Source organism: Lithobates pipiens, unplaced genomic scaffold, assembly GCF_037356315.1.
Source record: "Lithobates pipiens isolate NorthernLeopardFrog02 unplaced genomic scaffold, aLitPip1_a1.2 Scaffold_1, whole genome shotgun sequence".
NCBI lineage: Eukaryota > Metazoa > Chordata > Amphibia > Anura > Ranidae > Lithobates > Lithobates pipiens.
This window is the reverse complement of record NW_027507685.1, coordinates 71,769,352-71,787,120: the sequence shown is the minus strand read 5'-3', so window position 1 is coordinate 71,787,120 and position 17,769 is coordinate 71,769,352.

Genomic DNA, 17,769 nt, shown 5'->3' with positions numbered 1-17,769 from the left:
TCTATGCCATCTAACGTTTTCATGTTTTTCTCATTTTCCCAGGTTTCTCTTGTTTTCCTTGTGAGGTGATCGTTTTTAATTGGCTTGTTCGGTGGCAAGTCTCCTCTTCTGTTCTTACGCTGCTCACTCATTTTGTACAAACTCACGTTTCTCATGCGGTTAGTTTCTCATGCGGTTAGTTTCTCTTGCGGTTAGTTTCTCTTGCGGTTAGTTTCTCATGCGATTAGTTACTCATGCAATTAGTGCTTAGTTTCTCATGCAGGTAAGTTTCTCGTGCAGGTATGTTTCTCGTGCAGGTAAGTTTCTCATGCTATTTTTGTTTCTCATGCTATTTTCGTTTCTCGTGCTATTTTTCGTTTCTAGTGCTATTTTCGTTTCTCTTGTTTTTCCAGGTTTCTCAAATTTTTCCAGGTTTCTCTCGTTTTCCCAGGTTTCTCTCGTTGTTCATCAATTCACGTTCTCGTGCAGCCTGCAGTTCTTATGCAGGTGACGTTTTTCTTGCAGCCTTGTTTTTTCTACTGCTCACGTTTTTATCAGCTTGCGCTACTCATGTTTCTCGTTTAGTCACGTTTCCTTCATGCAGCTTACATACTTGTCTCAGGCTTCTCTGTCTGTTCACATTTCTTTCGGGAGTTATGTTCCTGTCCCAGTTGTGCGTCCGGCCAGGAGTTGCGCTATGGTAAGGAACAATTGCTAAGTTAGCCTATGACAGCTCCAGCAGCTTTTACAGGCTTAGGGGCTTTAGTGGTTCCCAGAACCCTCTCGTGGCCTAGGCTGGTATCAGTAGGCCCAGGTCTCGGATGCAGGTGCCAGCGTCACACCATCTCTTCAGTTCCAGTTTTGTGATAGATTGGGTTTCCATTTGGCTGACGCAGCAGCATTGTTCATCAGGTTTTATTTTGAATGCCAGGAAGGCTCATGACACTGCTTGGCATGTTTCCAGGCTTTTCGGTCTAGGTTTTCCTAGTCATGATGGTTAATATCCAGTTCCTATTTGCTTTTATGGGTTATTTTTTTGCCTCTTACAGCTCATAGCACTTTCGGGGCGTATCGAGCTTGGTCTCAGCATTTCATGTTGTTGGATGACCCTGTCAGGTTTCTTATTTTCTGCACATTCTATTTTAGCCATCCTCAGGGATCCAGTAGAGTAGACCTCCTGCTGTGCTCAGCTGACTTCACATTGTGGGTCATATTTTTCGTGTTTCATCTGACATGCTCTCAGGTCTCCTTTTGTGTTGGTTACCAGCTTGGTGCTCAGAGCAGTGCTATAGCTGGCTTTTGTGGTTTCTTAGGCCAGGGCCACGCTTCTGGCCCAGGGTCTCATTTACTTTTGGCTAATCAACTGGTTTGGCACCCCAGTCTTTTCTGTTACCTCTGCATGCTCGCGAGACACAGCAATCGGGGGGCAACACTGTTATCAGGTTCTTGGAGCCTGGCAGGCGTGGTGCCTGGTGTTGGCTTATACCAGCTCGTTAGTGCTACATTTGTCAAACCCTGGGATGGTCCTTTTTTCCTATTTCTCCCCCCTCTGCATCTAAATGCATACTTCATTGCCAAAAGAGCTATAAGAAGGTGCGGTGGCCTGGCAGAAGAACCGAAGAGGGGGACAAGACCCCCAAAGTCGGAAGAAGAGGCCGGCGGCGAGGAAGAAAGCCGGGCTCCTCCGCTAGTAAAAGAGCTAGAAGAAGATAGCAGAGGAGTCCGGCGAGAAGACCCCCGGAGACGGAAGACCCCCGGAGCTGTGCAATAAACAATTTTTACCCTGTGCTGTTTTTTTTTTGTACTTTTTTTCACAGGTGAATGGGTAGGGGTACATTGTACCCCATACTCATTCACATAGGGTGGGGGGCTGGTACCCGGGGGCCCCCTTATTAAAGGGGGCTCCCGGATTCCGATAAGCCCCCCGCCCGAAGACCCTGACAACCAATGGCCAGGGTTGTCGGGAAGAGGCCCTTGTCCTCATCAACATGGGGACAAGGTGCTTTGGGGCACCCCCCATATTGAGGGCACGCGGCCTGGTACGGCACAGGAGGGGGGGTTCGCTCGCTTATCCCCCCCCCTTTCCTGGCCGGCTGCGTAGCGTGCTCGGACAAGGGTCTGATGTGGACCGGGGGGACCCCCACGCCAATTTTTTTCAGCGTTGGGGTTCCCCTTTAAGTCCATACCAGGTGGCGGGGTCAGCGACGTCTCCTTCGTGGGCCCCGCCTACCTGAAGACCCGCTCAAAATGAGCGGACTTTCCTCCGCGTGTGTGAGCGAGTCCATTCATTTCAAAAGTACGGCAGATAGTACAGCGGACTTAGTATGCCGTATTAGTCCGCTGAAAAAGTGCCGTGTGTGGGCAAGTAGCCCGTTCGGAAAGTCGGACGGACAGTCCGGCGGGAAGTCCGCCAGACTAAGTCCGCCGGATAGTCCGCTACGCGTGTACGCGGCATTATACATTAAAATAGAGAAAAACCTGCTAACACGTTTCAGATGGCTTTTGTCCTTAAATTGGTTCTAAAGGCTGAAGGTTTTTTTACCCTTATGCATTCTATTACGGCCAGTGTGGGGGGAGCTGGGGCAGTGTTGAGCTGTGCTGTGTTTGTCTCATAGACACAAAGAGGTGACTCGGGAGTGAGCATGCAAGATCAATCAGCTTTCTCTGGAGGCACTCAGAAGGGAGAGTGCCGGTGTGGGACCCAAGAAGAGAAGATCAGGGCTGCTCTGTGCAAAACTACATCACAGAGCAGGTACAGTAATGCCACGTACACACGATCAGACTATCTGGCGGACTTAGTCCGGCGAACAATCCGCCAGACTTTGCAGCGGAGGTCCGCCGGACTTTTCAAATGAACGGACTTGCCCACACCCGGAGTAAAGTCCATTCATTTTGAACGTGACTCCAGGTAGACGGGACTAGCGAAGGAAGTACATTTCGCCACCTCCATCAGCGAGATTGACACCTTGCTAGCCTCATCGCCTGGTATGGATTTAAAGGGGAACCCCTACGCTGAAAAACGGCGTGGTGGTCCCCCCAAGGTCCATACCAGACCCTTATCCGAGCACACAGCCCGGCCGGTCAGGAAAGGGGGTGGGGACGTCGCTGCGCAATGCATCCCTGGCATTACAGCGAGAGAAAACGTGTCAACATCGGAAGAAGAGAAGAAGGGAAGAAGGCAGTGGCGACAGCGATGAATGAGAAGACCGGGCCAACGCTAGTAAAAGAGCTGGAAGAAGATAGTGTTGGAGCCTGGCAGAAGAACTGAAGAGAAGTCAGAAGAAGACCCCCGAAGTTGGAAGAAGACCCCCGGTAGGTGACGACATAGTAACGAAAAAGCCAGGCTCCTCCGCTAGCAAAAGAGTGGCAAAAGAGCAGAAGATAGCGGAGGAGCCCAGCGAGAAGACCCCCGGAGCTGACTAATAACCTACTTTAGAAACCTGTGTTGTGTGTTTTTTATTGACACTTTTTCCTCAGGGTAGGGGTACATCGTACCCCATACTCATGCACATAGGGTGGGGGGGCTGGAATTTGGGGGCCCCCTTATTAAAGATTCTGATAAGCCCCCCACCCGCAGACCCCGACAACCAATGGCCAGGGTTGTCGGGAATAGGTCCTTGTCCTCATCAACATGGGGACAAGGTGCTTTGGGGTGGGGAGGCCGCAGGGCCCCACCTTCCCCAAAGCACCTACCCCCCATGTTGAGGGCACGCGGCCTGGTATGGCTCAGGAGGGGGGGGCACTCGCTCATCCCCACCCCCTTTCCTGACCGGCCGGGCTGTGTGCTTGGATAAGGGTCTGGTATGGACCCCCATGCCATTTTTCGGTGTAGAGGTTCCTCTTTAAATCTATACCAGGCAATGGGGCAAGCAAGGTGTCAATCTCACTGATGGAGACAGCGACATTGACTTCCTTCGCTAGTCCCATCTACCTGGAGTCACGTTCAAAATGAACGGACTTTACTCCGTGTGTGGGCAAGTCCATTCATTTGAAAAGTCTGGCGGACTAGCACACAGACGAGCAGATTGTTTGCCAGAGAGCCGAGTCCGGCAGACAATTTTGAGTCAAGACTTCTTTCAAAGTCCGCCGGGCTTTTGGGAAGAAAAAGTCCGCCGGAGCCCACACACAGTCAAATTGTCCGGTGGATTCTGGTGCGCCAGACTAAGTCCACTGGATAGTCCGATCATGTGTAAGCAGTAAGTACACATGTAAGTATGACATGTTTGTTATAAAAAAAAATCGAAACCTTTACAAACGCTTAAACCATAGCTGACTGTGATTGAATTCTCACACACAAAAATACCTGTTTGGATTTGGAGAGGAAGGTGCAAATAAGAGTAACCCCTTCAGATAATATTACCCCTTTCTGTCTGTAAGCAAACATCTAAAAACAGATACTATTAAAAAGCAATATATGTCAAAGAAACACATTTGTAACAATGGATCACTACATTAAAGATACAAAGTTGAATCAAAACAACACAGTATTAAAGATAAATCTAAAGAAACGCAAATACAATGAGGGAGATTTACTAAAGCTTTACTAAAACTGGAGCACCTAGCAGCTGTGTATTGTAGCCATTCTTCAGCTTGTTCAGTTAACCCCCCTGACGGTTTTCCCGAGTCTGACTCGGGGTGGATTTTTTATACCAAGAGCGGTATCCCCGAGTCAGACTCGGGACTGCATCGCTGGATCCAGGAGGAGGAATACTCACCTTCTCCCTCGGATCCAGCGTCGTCTCCCCGCTGTACGAGCGAGCCGTGTCTCGCTCAATCTATCACATCGGCGATCTCCGTGCCCTGCGAGCGTTGCGACGCACGGGCACGGAGATCGGCGCCAAATTCAAAAAGTGAAACAAACAGTAAACATACAGTATAATGTAATCTTACAGATTACATTGCTGTATGTAAATATTTTACATCCCCGTTGTCCCTAGTGGTCTGCCCAGTGTCCTGCATGCAGTTTTATATAATAAAAGCTGTTCTTTATACCTGGAAACTGGAGATTGTCCATAGCAACCAAAACTGTCACTGTACATCAAAAATGATTTTAGAGCAGCTAGAAAACAGCGATAATAAATTAGAATCACTCGCAGAATTGAGCGATAGCGATTTGTGGGGAGATTCGTCATCAAATACTGAAAAGTAATGACAGTGACAATTCTGCAACTGAGCAAATTTCAGTGTTTTTGATGTGATTACATTATTGAATAATTTTTATTATTGTTATATTATTATTTGGTACAATTATTTATAATTATTTCTTATATTATAATTTATGATTTCATTTTTCAAACTTTATCATACCCGGGATGTCTGCTAGACTCTGGTTTGGACAGATTTAAGAGAGTTATTCCTAAGAATTGCAGGACTACAATATAAAACGCCAAATTTTCATGCAAAATAATGGTACCGCTTTTAGCACCTAAAATCCGAAATAATCGTACCGCCAGGGAGGTTAAGCTTTGACAATAAAACCCGGGAGCTGGTTGATTTCTTTTCAGAGCTGCACTAGATTTTGCTCCAGTTTTAATAAATCCACCCCAATGCTATTACAATGTAACATAAACATTTTTTATTTGTGTATTACAATAACTTCTGTGTCTACATCAACTTTTATAAGATATTCAAAGACCACCTCAAAATAGTATAAAAGAGTACATCATCATAATCATTTATGCCAAGAAGCCTCCACTGGCTATACACATGATAATTTATTCAGTAATTCACCGTATTTGAAAAATAGATCAAGATCCCATCAATTGGAGTCCAGAGGGTGTACGGATGATCAATTTATTTATCCAATAAACCTCTTTTTCTAGTAATTTCTTATGTAAGTCACCATCTCTGTCTGAAAGATTCTCCCTCTCCACACCATGGAAATCAAAAGAAGATACAGTATGTCACCCTCTTGCACATTCAAAAAATGTTTGGAGGCTGTAAAGGTTCAAAGAACATCCAGATTACATAAATTACAAAATAAATATTACAAATTTTTAAAGCCCTTAATGGGAAACACCTTCCCTTGGGCTGCTGATTTGATGCACTTAAAGCGGGAGTCCACCGGGACTCCGCGTTTTTTTTTTTTTTTTTTAAAAGCCAGCAGCTACAAATACTGCAGCTGCTGACTTTTAAATAGTGACACTTACCTGTCCAGCGCGCCCGCGATGTCGGCACCCGAAGCCGATCGCTCGCTCGGCTGCCGGGTCCCGCCGCCATCTTGGGTATGGGAATCAGGAAATGGAGCCTTTCGGCTTCATTTCCCGGTTCCCTACTGCGCATGCGCGAGCCGCGCGGCGCAATCCGGACGGTCCCCGCTGCCTCTGGGAGCTGTGTGTTTCCCAGCAGGCAGCAGGGCACTTGCTGAAGGGGGCGGGGCATTGCGGAACGGGGGCGTAACCTACGCTCGTTCCGCAGACAGCTAGCCCGGAAGTGGGTGCAGTTACCTGGATTATCCAGGTAACTGCACCCCCCTCCCCCCTGAAAGGTGCCGATTGTGGCGCCGGAGGGGGGGAGGGATCAGATGAGCGGAGGTCCATTTTAGGGTGGACCTCCGCTTTAATGTTACAATCTACTGTGAGTTTTCAATCCACACTAAAAAATTAGTCTATAACTGTCAACAAAGTTTTTCTCCTCTTACCAATATAACGCAGAGAATAAATATAACCATATTTGGGCACTTTGTGGCTGGAAAAATCTGTAACCATCTTTGAAACCCAGATGCAATTGTTTATTCCCATACAAAATTTGTAAATTTAGTATAATAATTATCTGAGAGTATTTCACTGAAATTGTGGTGGAAAAAATGATATGTGTGCTTTTGATCCTAATTTTTTTTATCGCAATTGTCCAAAAGTTTCTGTCTTAATCTTCCAGCCACAATTTTCTTGGCCCTCCAAATGGCCTACAAGGGATAGCCTCTCTCCAATAATCTGTCCTGTACAGAGGATGCTTTTCTATCATAGAGGTCATCATTGGAACAGTTTCCCTTGGTTCTAATTAATTCACCAACTAATTCTCTTTGGCTCAGTTCACACTGATGCGACCTGAAATCGCACAATTTACAAGGAGACTTCCTGTTAACTTGAGTACTACTTTGAGGCAATAGCCTGATAGAAGTCACCTTAAAGTAGTACAGGAACCTTTTCTAAAGTCAGAGCAAATTTAGTAGTGCTAAGTAAGACACTTCTCATTGACTAACATGTTAACATGGTTTTTAACCACTTAAGGACAGAGCCTCTTTCTGAGATTTGGTGTTTACAAGTTAAAATCATATTTTTGTTGCTATAAAATTACTTAGAACCCATTATATATATTTTTTTTTTCTAACACCATAGAACAGGGGTAGGCAACCTTTTAACCACTTCAATACTGGGCACTTAAACACCTTCCTGCCCAGACCAATTTTGAGCTTTCAGCGCTGTCGCAATTTGAATGACAACTGCGTGGTCATGCTACACTGTACCCAAATGAAATTTTTATAATTTTTTTCCCCACAAATAGAGCTTTCTTTTGGTGGTATTTGATCACCTCTTCGGTTTTATTTTTTGCTAAACAAATAAAAAAAGGCCGAAAATTTTGAAAAAAAAATATGTTTTTTTTGTTTCAGTTTCAAAACTTTGTAAATAAGTACGTTTTCTCCTTCACTGATGGGCACTGATGGGGCTGCACTGACAGGCACTGATACGGCGGCACTGATGAGCTGGCATCAATGAAGTGGCACTGATGAGGTGGCATTGATGGGCACTGATATGTGGCACTGACAGGTGGCACTGATGAGCACTGATAGGTAGCACTGATGGGCGACACGGATGGACACTGATAGGTGGCACAAATTGGAACTGATAGTTGGCACGGATTGGCATGGATAGGCAGCATGAATGGGCATGGATAGGTGGCACAGATGGGCATGGATAGGCGGCACAGATGGGCATGGATGGGCACTGATAGTTGGCATGGATGGGCACTGATAAGCGACATTGTATTGCATTGTTTTGTACTGATGGATGCCAATCAGTACCAAACAATAATGCATGCCAATCAGTGATGCCCATTGTGGGCACTGATTGGCATCCCTTGTGGGCACTGATTGGCATCCATTGTGGGCACTGATTGGCATCCCTGGTGGTCTAGGGTGGCATACCTGGTGCTGGGCATCCCTGGTGGTCTGGTGGCATCCCTGGTGGTCCAGTGTGGGCATGCTCGAGGGGCTGTGTTGATAATCGATCAGCACAGACCTCTCCTGTCAGAGGAGCAGCCGATCAGCTCTCCTCTACGCACATCTGACAGACGCGAGTGAGGAAAAGCCGATCACCGGCTCTTCCTATTTACACTGTGATCAGCCGTGATTGGACACGGCTGATCATGTGGTAAAGAGCCTCCGTCTGAGACACTTTACCGAGATCGTAGTTGCGTGGTGTCAGACTGACACCCCGCAACAACTATCGCCATGTTGCGTGCCAAATCCTGAGGACGTCCTATGATGTCCAGTCAGGATTTTGAAACAACTTTGCAGCTGTCATTTGACTATTGGCGGACGGCAAGTGGTTAAACACAGTGTGCCGACAAATGTTTTCAAAGAAAGTGAGTGTGCCAATTTTATAACAAAAAATTTCAAATTCACACTCTGTTGGAAGGCAACATGATTTAATATCATATTTCTGGATTTTATTTGTGGTTGATACAACCAAGCCTTTGCTTTTATGGGGGCGGTCTGGCGTTTCTTTGTAGCATATCTGAAAGAAGAGATCAGGCCTCCATCGAGGCTCTGGAATGTCTGTTGTTATAACGCAAACTTGAAACCCTAGCTGACAAGATTATTGATGAATGTCCTGCTACAAAAGATCAAAGACATTGAAGACTGACCAGGATACATAGACATGGACAATGCTGCCCCTATAGACCAATACAACAGGATGGACAGTAATATAATATATTGAGGAGGACTGCCCCATAAATATGTGATTCACCAAAAGTCTAGATGGGATGGCAATGGGGTTGGGTCTGGATGGTGTATGATTGAATATAAAAGGACTAAATGAGTCAGAGAGCCTCCTCTGTCTCTACTCTTTTAGCTCTTGGTTGAAGCCTGGTGGTTCTCTGAGCCGCATGGCTCCCTCTCTACCATTTTGGGCCCAGCCGAGGAGACCGTGCGATAAGTATCTTTGATGTTCTTGTATTACATGTTCTATTGTTATATGCTGTGTAATATCTTTCTTTAGTATTTTCATGTTAGCGTTTCCTATTTTCTTGGGAAGTAAATAAAACTTTGCTTTATTAACCACTTGCTTACTGGGCACTTAAACCCCCCTCAGTCCCAGACCAATTTTCAGCTTTCAGCGCTGATGCACTTTGAGTGACAATTGCGCGGGCATACAACACTGTACCCAAATGAAATTTTTATCATTTTTTTCCCACAAATAGAGCTTTCTTTTGGTGGTATTTAGTTACAGCTCGGAGTTTTATTTTTTGCTAAACAAACAAAAAAAGATGCAAAAAAAAAAAAATCATGTTTTAATAGTTTGTTATAAAATTTTGCAAACGGGTCATTTTTCTCCTTCATTGAAGTGCGCTGATTAGGCGGCACTGATAGGCTGCATTGGTGGGCACTGATGGGCTGCATTGGTGGGCACTGATGGGCTGCATTGGTGGGCACTGATGGGCTGCACTGGTGGGCACTGATAGGCATAGTTAAGGCGGCACTAATAGGCACAGATAAGGCGGCACCGATGGGCACAGATAAGGCGGCACTGATGGGCAAAGATGGGCACAGATAAGATGGCACGGATGGGTGGCACGGATAAGTGGCACGGATGGGTGGCACGGATGGGCACTGATAGGTACCACAGATAGATGGGACTGATGGGCACTGATAGGTGGCACTGATAGGTGGCTCTGATAGGTGGCACTGCTGGGCACTGATGGGCGGCACTGCTGGGCACTGATGGGCGGCACTGGGGTGCAGCACCTTTGAGGCAGATTGGGTGGCACTGTGGGTGGCACTGTGGGGTGGCACTGTGGGTGGCACTGTGGGTGGCACTGTGGGTGGCACTGTGGGTGGCACTGTGGGCACTATGGGCACTGACAGGGGGCACTGACGGGGGGCACTTACTTTTTCTTTTATTTTACTTCAGGATGGCACTGCGGGAGGCAGGTGGGCACAGGCAGGTAGCAGGCGGTCCCTTGTATTGATGGCCGTGATCGGGACTGATGTCCCGATCACGGCCGCCGGTGATCGGCTTTTTTTTTCTCTCCTCGCGCTGTCAGCGCGAGGAGGAATAATAGCCGATTACCGGCTCCGTTCTATCACATGATCAGCTGTCATTGGCTGACAGCTGATCACGTGATAAGGGGTCGGGATCGACCCCTTACACGGATCGGTGATCAGGCGAGTCTCACGGACTCGCCGATCACAGAGCGCGCCGCGCGCGCCCCTCAGGGGGCGCGCAGGCCGCTCGTAACCAGGACGACGTCAATAGACGTAGTCCTGGAAATGTAGGTCCGCGCTAATGCCGTCATTTGGCAATAGCGCGGATCTGAAGTGGTTAAGCAGTGTGCTTGGTTTCAGAGCTAACCTTGTATTATAGTGATATCAACAGTAACATGTGATCAGAGTTTTAATAGATTAGCTAACTAGGGGAATAGACAAGTTAATACATAGGTGCAATAGATAGAGGGAATCCGTAACCACCCTCGAATAATATTTATTGTACCAATTACGTCACACTCTCAATCACAAAAAGGATTTTTTTTAAAGTAAATGCTGTAAACTACTTGAGAAGTAGTGAGAAATTAACATCCTGCGCTCTCACGCAATCAGCCCCAATGCATGCACACTCACAACTCAGATCACTGTCCTCCCTGCACTTCTGCCCCACCACTGTAACCCCCTGCACATCTGCCCCACCACTGTAGCCCCCCGCACATCTGCCCCACCACTGTACTACCCTTTACATCTACCCAACCTCTGTACCCCCTGCTCATCTGCCCCACGACTGTACCATCCTGCTTTTCTGTCCCACCACTGTAACCCCCTGCTCATCTGCCCCATCAATGTACACCCTTTCTAATCTGCCCCACCACTGTAACTCCCTGTACATCTGCCTCACCACTGTAACCGCCTGCACATCTGCCCCACCACTGTACTACCCAGCACATCTGCCCCACCTGTCACGATCGTTCCACCATCCCGATCATACATAGGAGACTTACCCGCAGGGTTCCTGTACAAGAGGATCATCGGTGCCCTCGGACGCGGGTTGGCGCACACGAACGCACGCGAGTGCATGTAGTCCCTAACAGGCGCACGCGGGTGCGCGTTGATACGAGCGAGCGCACGCGGGTGCGCGATAATCCGATCGGGCGTACGCGGGTACGCGGGGTCACGAACGGGAGCACGGTCACCCGTGGGGGTACGCAAACGTACCGTGCGACCGTTCCTGGCGCCCAACAGGCTATTTAAGGGATCAGCTTCTGCTCCACGGTGCTGTCCTGTCTACAGCGTTCCTGTGACTTCTGCTACCAGTTCCTGTGTGTTCCTGATACTGTACCCGGCCTGTTCCTTGACCTTGTCTGTTTGCTGCCTGCCTCCGACCCTTTGCCTGATTGACCACGCTTCTGCCTTCTGCTCTGTACCTCTGCTGTCCGATAGTTGCCGACCCGGCTCGCCTCTGACCACGCCTGCCTGTCCTCCCGAGTTCCAGCACCAACTACCCCTGTGGTTCCTGCTTGACTACCTGTGCCAGCTGTTCCTGCAGTTCCTGTCCGGCTTCCAGCGCTAGTTGCACCTACCGTTCCAGTCAGCTACCTGTTCCGGCTGTGCCTGCCATCTGCTATCCGGCCTGGCACTTGTGTCCTCCGGACTCCTGAATGCCTGTCTCCACTTCCAGGGGCTCTCGAGCCGGAGGCTTACGAGGCGCTGCTCCCTGCACGTTTGGGCTCTCCAACCAGGTACGTGACACCACCTCTGTACCCCCCTGCTCATTTGTCCCCTCACTGTAACCCCCTGTACATCTTCCCCACCACTGTACCACCCTGCTCTTCTGTCCCACCATTGTAACCCCCTGCACATCTGCTCCACCAATGTACCCCCTTTCTTATCTGCCCCACCACTGTAACCCCCTGCACATCTGCCCCACCACTGTACTGACTGCACATCTGTCCCATCTCTGTTCCCCCTGCTCTTATGTCCCACCACTGTAACCCCCTGCTCATGTGTTCCACCTATGTACCTGCTTTTTCCTCTGCACCCCTCTGCACATCTACCTAAACTCTGTACCCCCCTGCTCCTCTGCTCCACCACAGTAACCCCCTTTCTCATCTGCCCCACCACTGTACCACTTGCGCATTTGTCCCATCTCTGTTCCCACTGCTCCTCTGCCCTACCGCTGTAACCCCCTGCTCATTTGTCACACCAATGTACCTCCTTTCTCCTCTGCCCCACCACTGTACCCCCTGTACATCTGCCCCACCTCTGTATCCCCTGCTCTTCTGCCCAACCACTGTACCCCCTGCTATTCTGTCCCATTGCTGAACCCTCTTCTCATCTGCCCCAACATTGAACCCCCCTGCTCATCTTTCCTACCACTGTAACCCCCTTCTCATCTGGCCCAACACTGAAGCCCCCCGCTCATCGGTCCCACCACTGTAACCCCTTGCTCATCTGCCCCATCACTATACCCCCCTGCTTTTCTGTCCTACCTGAACCCCGTTCTCATCCCTCTCACCACTGTACCTCCTGCACATTTGCCCCACCACTGTTCCCCCTTCGCTCTTCTGTCCCACCACTGTAACCCCCCTGCTCATCTACCCCATTAATATACCACTTTTCTAATCTGCCCCACCACTGTACCTCCCTGCACATCTGCTCCACCGCCGTATCCCCATGCTCTTCTCTCTCACTACTGAATCACCTTCTCATCTGTCCTAACACTGAACCCACCTGCCCCACCACTGTAACCCGCTTTCTCATCTGCCCCACTAAAGTACCTCCTACACATCTGTCTCACCTCTGTACCCCCCTGATCTCCTGCCCCACCACTGTAACTCCCTGCTCATCTGTCCTACAAATACACCTCCTTACACATCTGCCCCACTGCTATACTCCCCTGCTTTTCTGTCCCACCACTGAACCCCCTTCTCATCTGCCCCAACACTGAACCCCCCCCCCCGCTCATCTGTCCCACCACTGAAACCCCCCTGCTCTTCTGAACCCCTCCAGCTCATTTTTCCAACCTCTGTACCCTCCTGCTCATCTGCTCCACCACTGTAACCTCTTTTCATCTATGATATGCTTGATATGCAGAGTGGTGATCGGAAACAGAGATGAAACACATCTACCTGTCCTGGCACAATCATCCTGCTGATCCACCTATTGCATCCAGCCCACGTTCTTGTATGTGATGTCACATACAAGCATCTGAAATGGATGTGCAATGATGAGCTCAGGCCAGGGGCATTTTCTGAAAGCAGTGGGCCTGTGTACAGGATCAAAAAGTTGGGTGTGATTTTCATTGTGCTGAATACTGGCTGTGGCTTAAAGGGACACAGAATGCAGCGGGGTTCAGTAGTAAGTAACGCAAAGGTTTAGGAATAAATTCAACGTTCCCAGAAGCTCAAAAGTAATTCCACAAACTATCACCTGATTGTGGTTTTCTCAATCACAGTGAACTCCCTACTTTCTAAGATTGGTAGTGGCAACCAAGTGACTCATCTTCCTCCAGAAGGTGGGCAGGGCTAGCAGGACTGTGACTGGCTTTAGCAGTGGCCAAAGACAGTCCTCCTTCTCCTGGAAATAGGAACCGTCCTCTCTAGCAGAACTGCACCCAATCTCTTTCCCATCACAAAAGCTGACAATCGCAGCTACAACAAAGTTTGAGAACCAAACCCATCTTTTACAATGTGTGGGTGCACAGTGCCTTCCCCTCAGTGCAGGTGCGGTGTGGGGAATTCTGAAATTGGATTGCATTAGTGTATCACTGACACTTCACTGTGCTGCTCTGCTGTTGGGAAGGGAGTCGGGTGCCGGGCAAAAGAGGCTTGGCATGCCGCTTGCAGCATCAGTGTCGGGGGTTGCCTACCCCTGCCCTAGAGAATAAAATGGCAGTCGTTGCAATGCTTTCTGTCACACCGTATTTGCACAGCGGTCTTATTTGAGCACTTTTTTGGGAAAAAATACACTTTTTTGCATTAGAAAATAAGACAACAGTAAAGTTAACCCAATTTGATGATGATGTTACGCAGAGTAAATTGATACCCAACATGTCACACTTCAAATGGCTACAAACTCGTGAAATGGCTACAAAATGTTACCCTTAAAAATCTCCATTTTTAATTGTATTAATTGTAATAGCAATCGAATGGATAGTTCGTCAAACAATGTGTGACTGTCATTGAGAATGTAACCAACTCTATGTATGCGGAGCGCCCCCAACCTGAAATGCCCCAGGCCCCTCAAGGTCTAAATGTGGTCCTACACCCAATAACATCCAATCAATACCTTTCTCTAGTAATCCCCAGCCCACATAACAGCATCATAAATGTAGTCCCTAGCAACTCAACAGCTTCACATCAGAAACAGCACCACAGAGGTTCACCCCTAAGCACAACCTTGCATTAAAGTGGTTTAAAGGCAGAAGGTTTTTTTTTATCTTAACTTATGCATTCTATGCATTAAGATGAAAAAAAAACCTTCTGTGTGTATCAGCCCCCCCCCCCCCCCAAAGCCGTCCTAACACTTACCTGAGCCCCATTTCTTTTCAGCGATTTACACAAGTGCCCTGGCCGCCTGGGACTCTCCCTCCTGATTGGCTGAAGCACAGCACTGGCACCCTCTGCTGTCAAAGTCAGTTAGCCAATCATGAGAGGGGAGGGGGGGTGAACCAAAGCTCCATGTCTAAATGGACCCATAGAGCTGTGGCTCAGCTGGGATGACCCCATAGCAAGCTGCTTGCTGTGGGGGCACTCAGCAGGAGGGAGGAGCCAGGAGCTCCGGCAAGGGATCCGAGAACAGGAGGATCCAAGCTGCTCTGTGCAAAACCATTACACAGAGCAGGTAATAACATGTTTATTATTTTTAAAGAAGCGAAAAACAAGACTTTACAATCACTTCAACCTTCTCCAGCTTTAAAATCAGCACCATTAATTTATTCCTTAGCAAATTGTAATTAATTACAGAACTCCCGCCTCCTTTCTTTCTGTGTTTTTTTATAACTCAGTAGGTGCTGCTCCAGTTCTACTTTTGTTTAGGCTTCTGCTGTGAGAAGAGGAGTGTCCCACATGGCATTGCAGCTCCTCCCAAGCAGCAATCTGCGTCCTGCTCTGTAGCCTGTAAGTTAGGTGCCACCTTGTGGATGGGGCTTAGGCACCCTTGTGGGATCAAGTGGAACTGCACTCACTAATGCCTGAACTTCAGGCTGGGAGCTGGGCTCATGTGACAGTCAACATTAAGGCAGGTCTCCTGGACTTAGAAGTTTGTGGCAATGACACTGTTAACTCCTTGCTCTCCATGCTGACTCTATTACATTTCAGACACTCTTATGCATAGAGGACACCACTTCCCAGGTGTGTAGCATTTGGAGGCCGGTACTGCTGAGCCTGCAATGGGCTACACCAATCCAGCAATACATTGCACCTCTCTCCCAGTGACCCATGCCATGGTTGCTATGGGTTACAGGAAACGTTCTCTCTCCTCCTCCAATGACTGTGCTTGCTCTTGCTCTCCCAAGGCTCTCCATACATCTCTCTCCATTCTGCGTGACTTCAGGCTTGGTCCTTAAGCACTCTGTGCCACAGATTCATTCCCAAAGAGTGGGATTTGGCCACAAGTGGAAGTGTCAAACACTTATTCAGGGTTTGTAAAACAGCCCTCCACATAACATGCGTGCCATGATGTCCACTAGGGCTCAGTTGCAAGAGCTTCCTAAGCCCCAACTGTACAAATCAGATAATAATCAAGATCAAGAGTTCTGACATCACACGCTGCATGCTTGTTGCAGGACAGTGTGATGGAGCATTGAAGCCAGGGACAGGCAAGCAGTAAGCATTTTCAGAAGAAAGTTAGCAATGAATGCTTACATATTTCTCTCAGTAAAAGGTTTCTTTCAGTAATCAGTACAGTTGCTTCCAGTGTCAACCCAATCAGCAGCCTCTTCAGGATCCAGAGTGCTGAGTCCAGATGTGACGACAACCAGTGCCACCTGGGTGCAGAGCAGAGAGTGGACAAATCTTTGTGTGTGACCGGATGGCAAGGTGCAATATTGCTGAGACTGGCGAGCTGCTGCTGTGAGGATTTACTATCTGCTGCCAGAGAAATTGAGCCTTTTAGGAACTAACCATACAGTCATCCACTAGCCTTATTGCTGCCAGCCGGCTTTACTGGGGCTATTCTCAAGTGCACCAATGGTACAACTGGGTCCCAATGCTAGCTGACTGAAGAGTATTTCACTTATTGCTCATGCAAAGGGGTGACACTGCACCATATCCTAGCCATTCTCCTAGAATGCACACTAGGCTAGTTATGATATTATCATTCACATTGCAGTTAATGCTTATATGTACTGTTTATTGCTGATTTTGCTGATTCATGAGTTAATCCCAGTCTAGTGGTATGGAACTCTATTCTAAGTTACCTTGGCATAGTGATTATACTCTCTAGTGGACTGTATCTGAATCCACCTTCTGTATGTTCATTTAAGCTCAAACCACCATTTATTCTAACCCATACCAATACATTAAGTTAGTTTACCACTAGACAGTCTTGTGTCTATTTCCTGATACTAATTCACAGCCGAGTTAAAAGTATCTATACTCATGTTTCTTTGCCGCCCACCATATAGAAATATGACGTTGGCAAAGTGGTTGCGATATCCTGACCGGATGTCATATGACGTTGCCAGGATATCAAGCCGCTGTGCGCCACACGTGGGCACGCATCACGGCAATTGTTGTTGTGGTGTGTCAGTCTGTCAACTCCAATCTAGATAAAGTGCCACCAATGGCCATCAGTGCCACCTTTCAGTGCCTAGCAGTGCCGTATATCAGTGCCACCCATAACTACCCATCAGTGCAGGCTTTTAGTGCTCATCAGTGTCGCCAATCAGTGTCCACCAGTGCCACCTATGAGTGCACACCAGTGCCACCTATCAATGCCCATCAGTGCCACATATCAGTGCCACCTATTAGTGCCCATCAGTGCCGCTTAGCAGTTCCCATTGTCAGTGCGCTTCAGTTCCACCTCGTCAGTACCACCGCATCGGTGCCGACTCATCAGAACCGCCTCATCGGTGCCCATCAGTGCAGCTTATCAGTGCCCATCAATGAAGGAGAAAACGTACTTATTTACAAACTTTTTCTTAATAAATTGAGACTGATACTAAGTAGATTGGTGCATAAGGTGAGGTGCTTAAAACAGTACATATCAATAAACAATCCATGTATAGAAAAATTGTGCCTTATGTGATAAACAATTATATAGCACGAATTTCATATTTATGAGCAAATATGCAGCATTTGGAATCTTTTCAGACAGATTCCTGCATTAATCTCCTATGCTAAAAAGCACTGAAATTTTGCAAGATGTCTGCTGTATTCCACATGTAAGTAAACTCCAATGACTTGAAGTAAAGTTGGCCTCTTACCAGATATGGTGGATCCATATAACAGAGATCAGACTCGCTGTGGGATATGACCGCCTGTGTGCATATCACTCTCCTAGGTTTTTTAAAACAAAATACTGCCAAAGATTGAACGCTCTAAGCTGAAGTTTTTCCACAAAACCGCTGTCTACTGGGA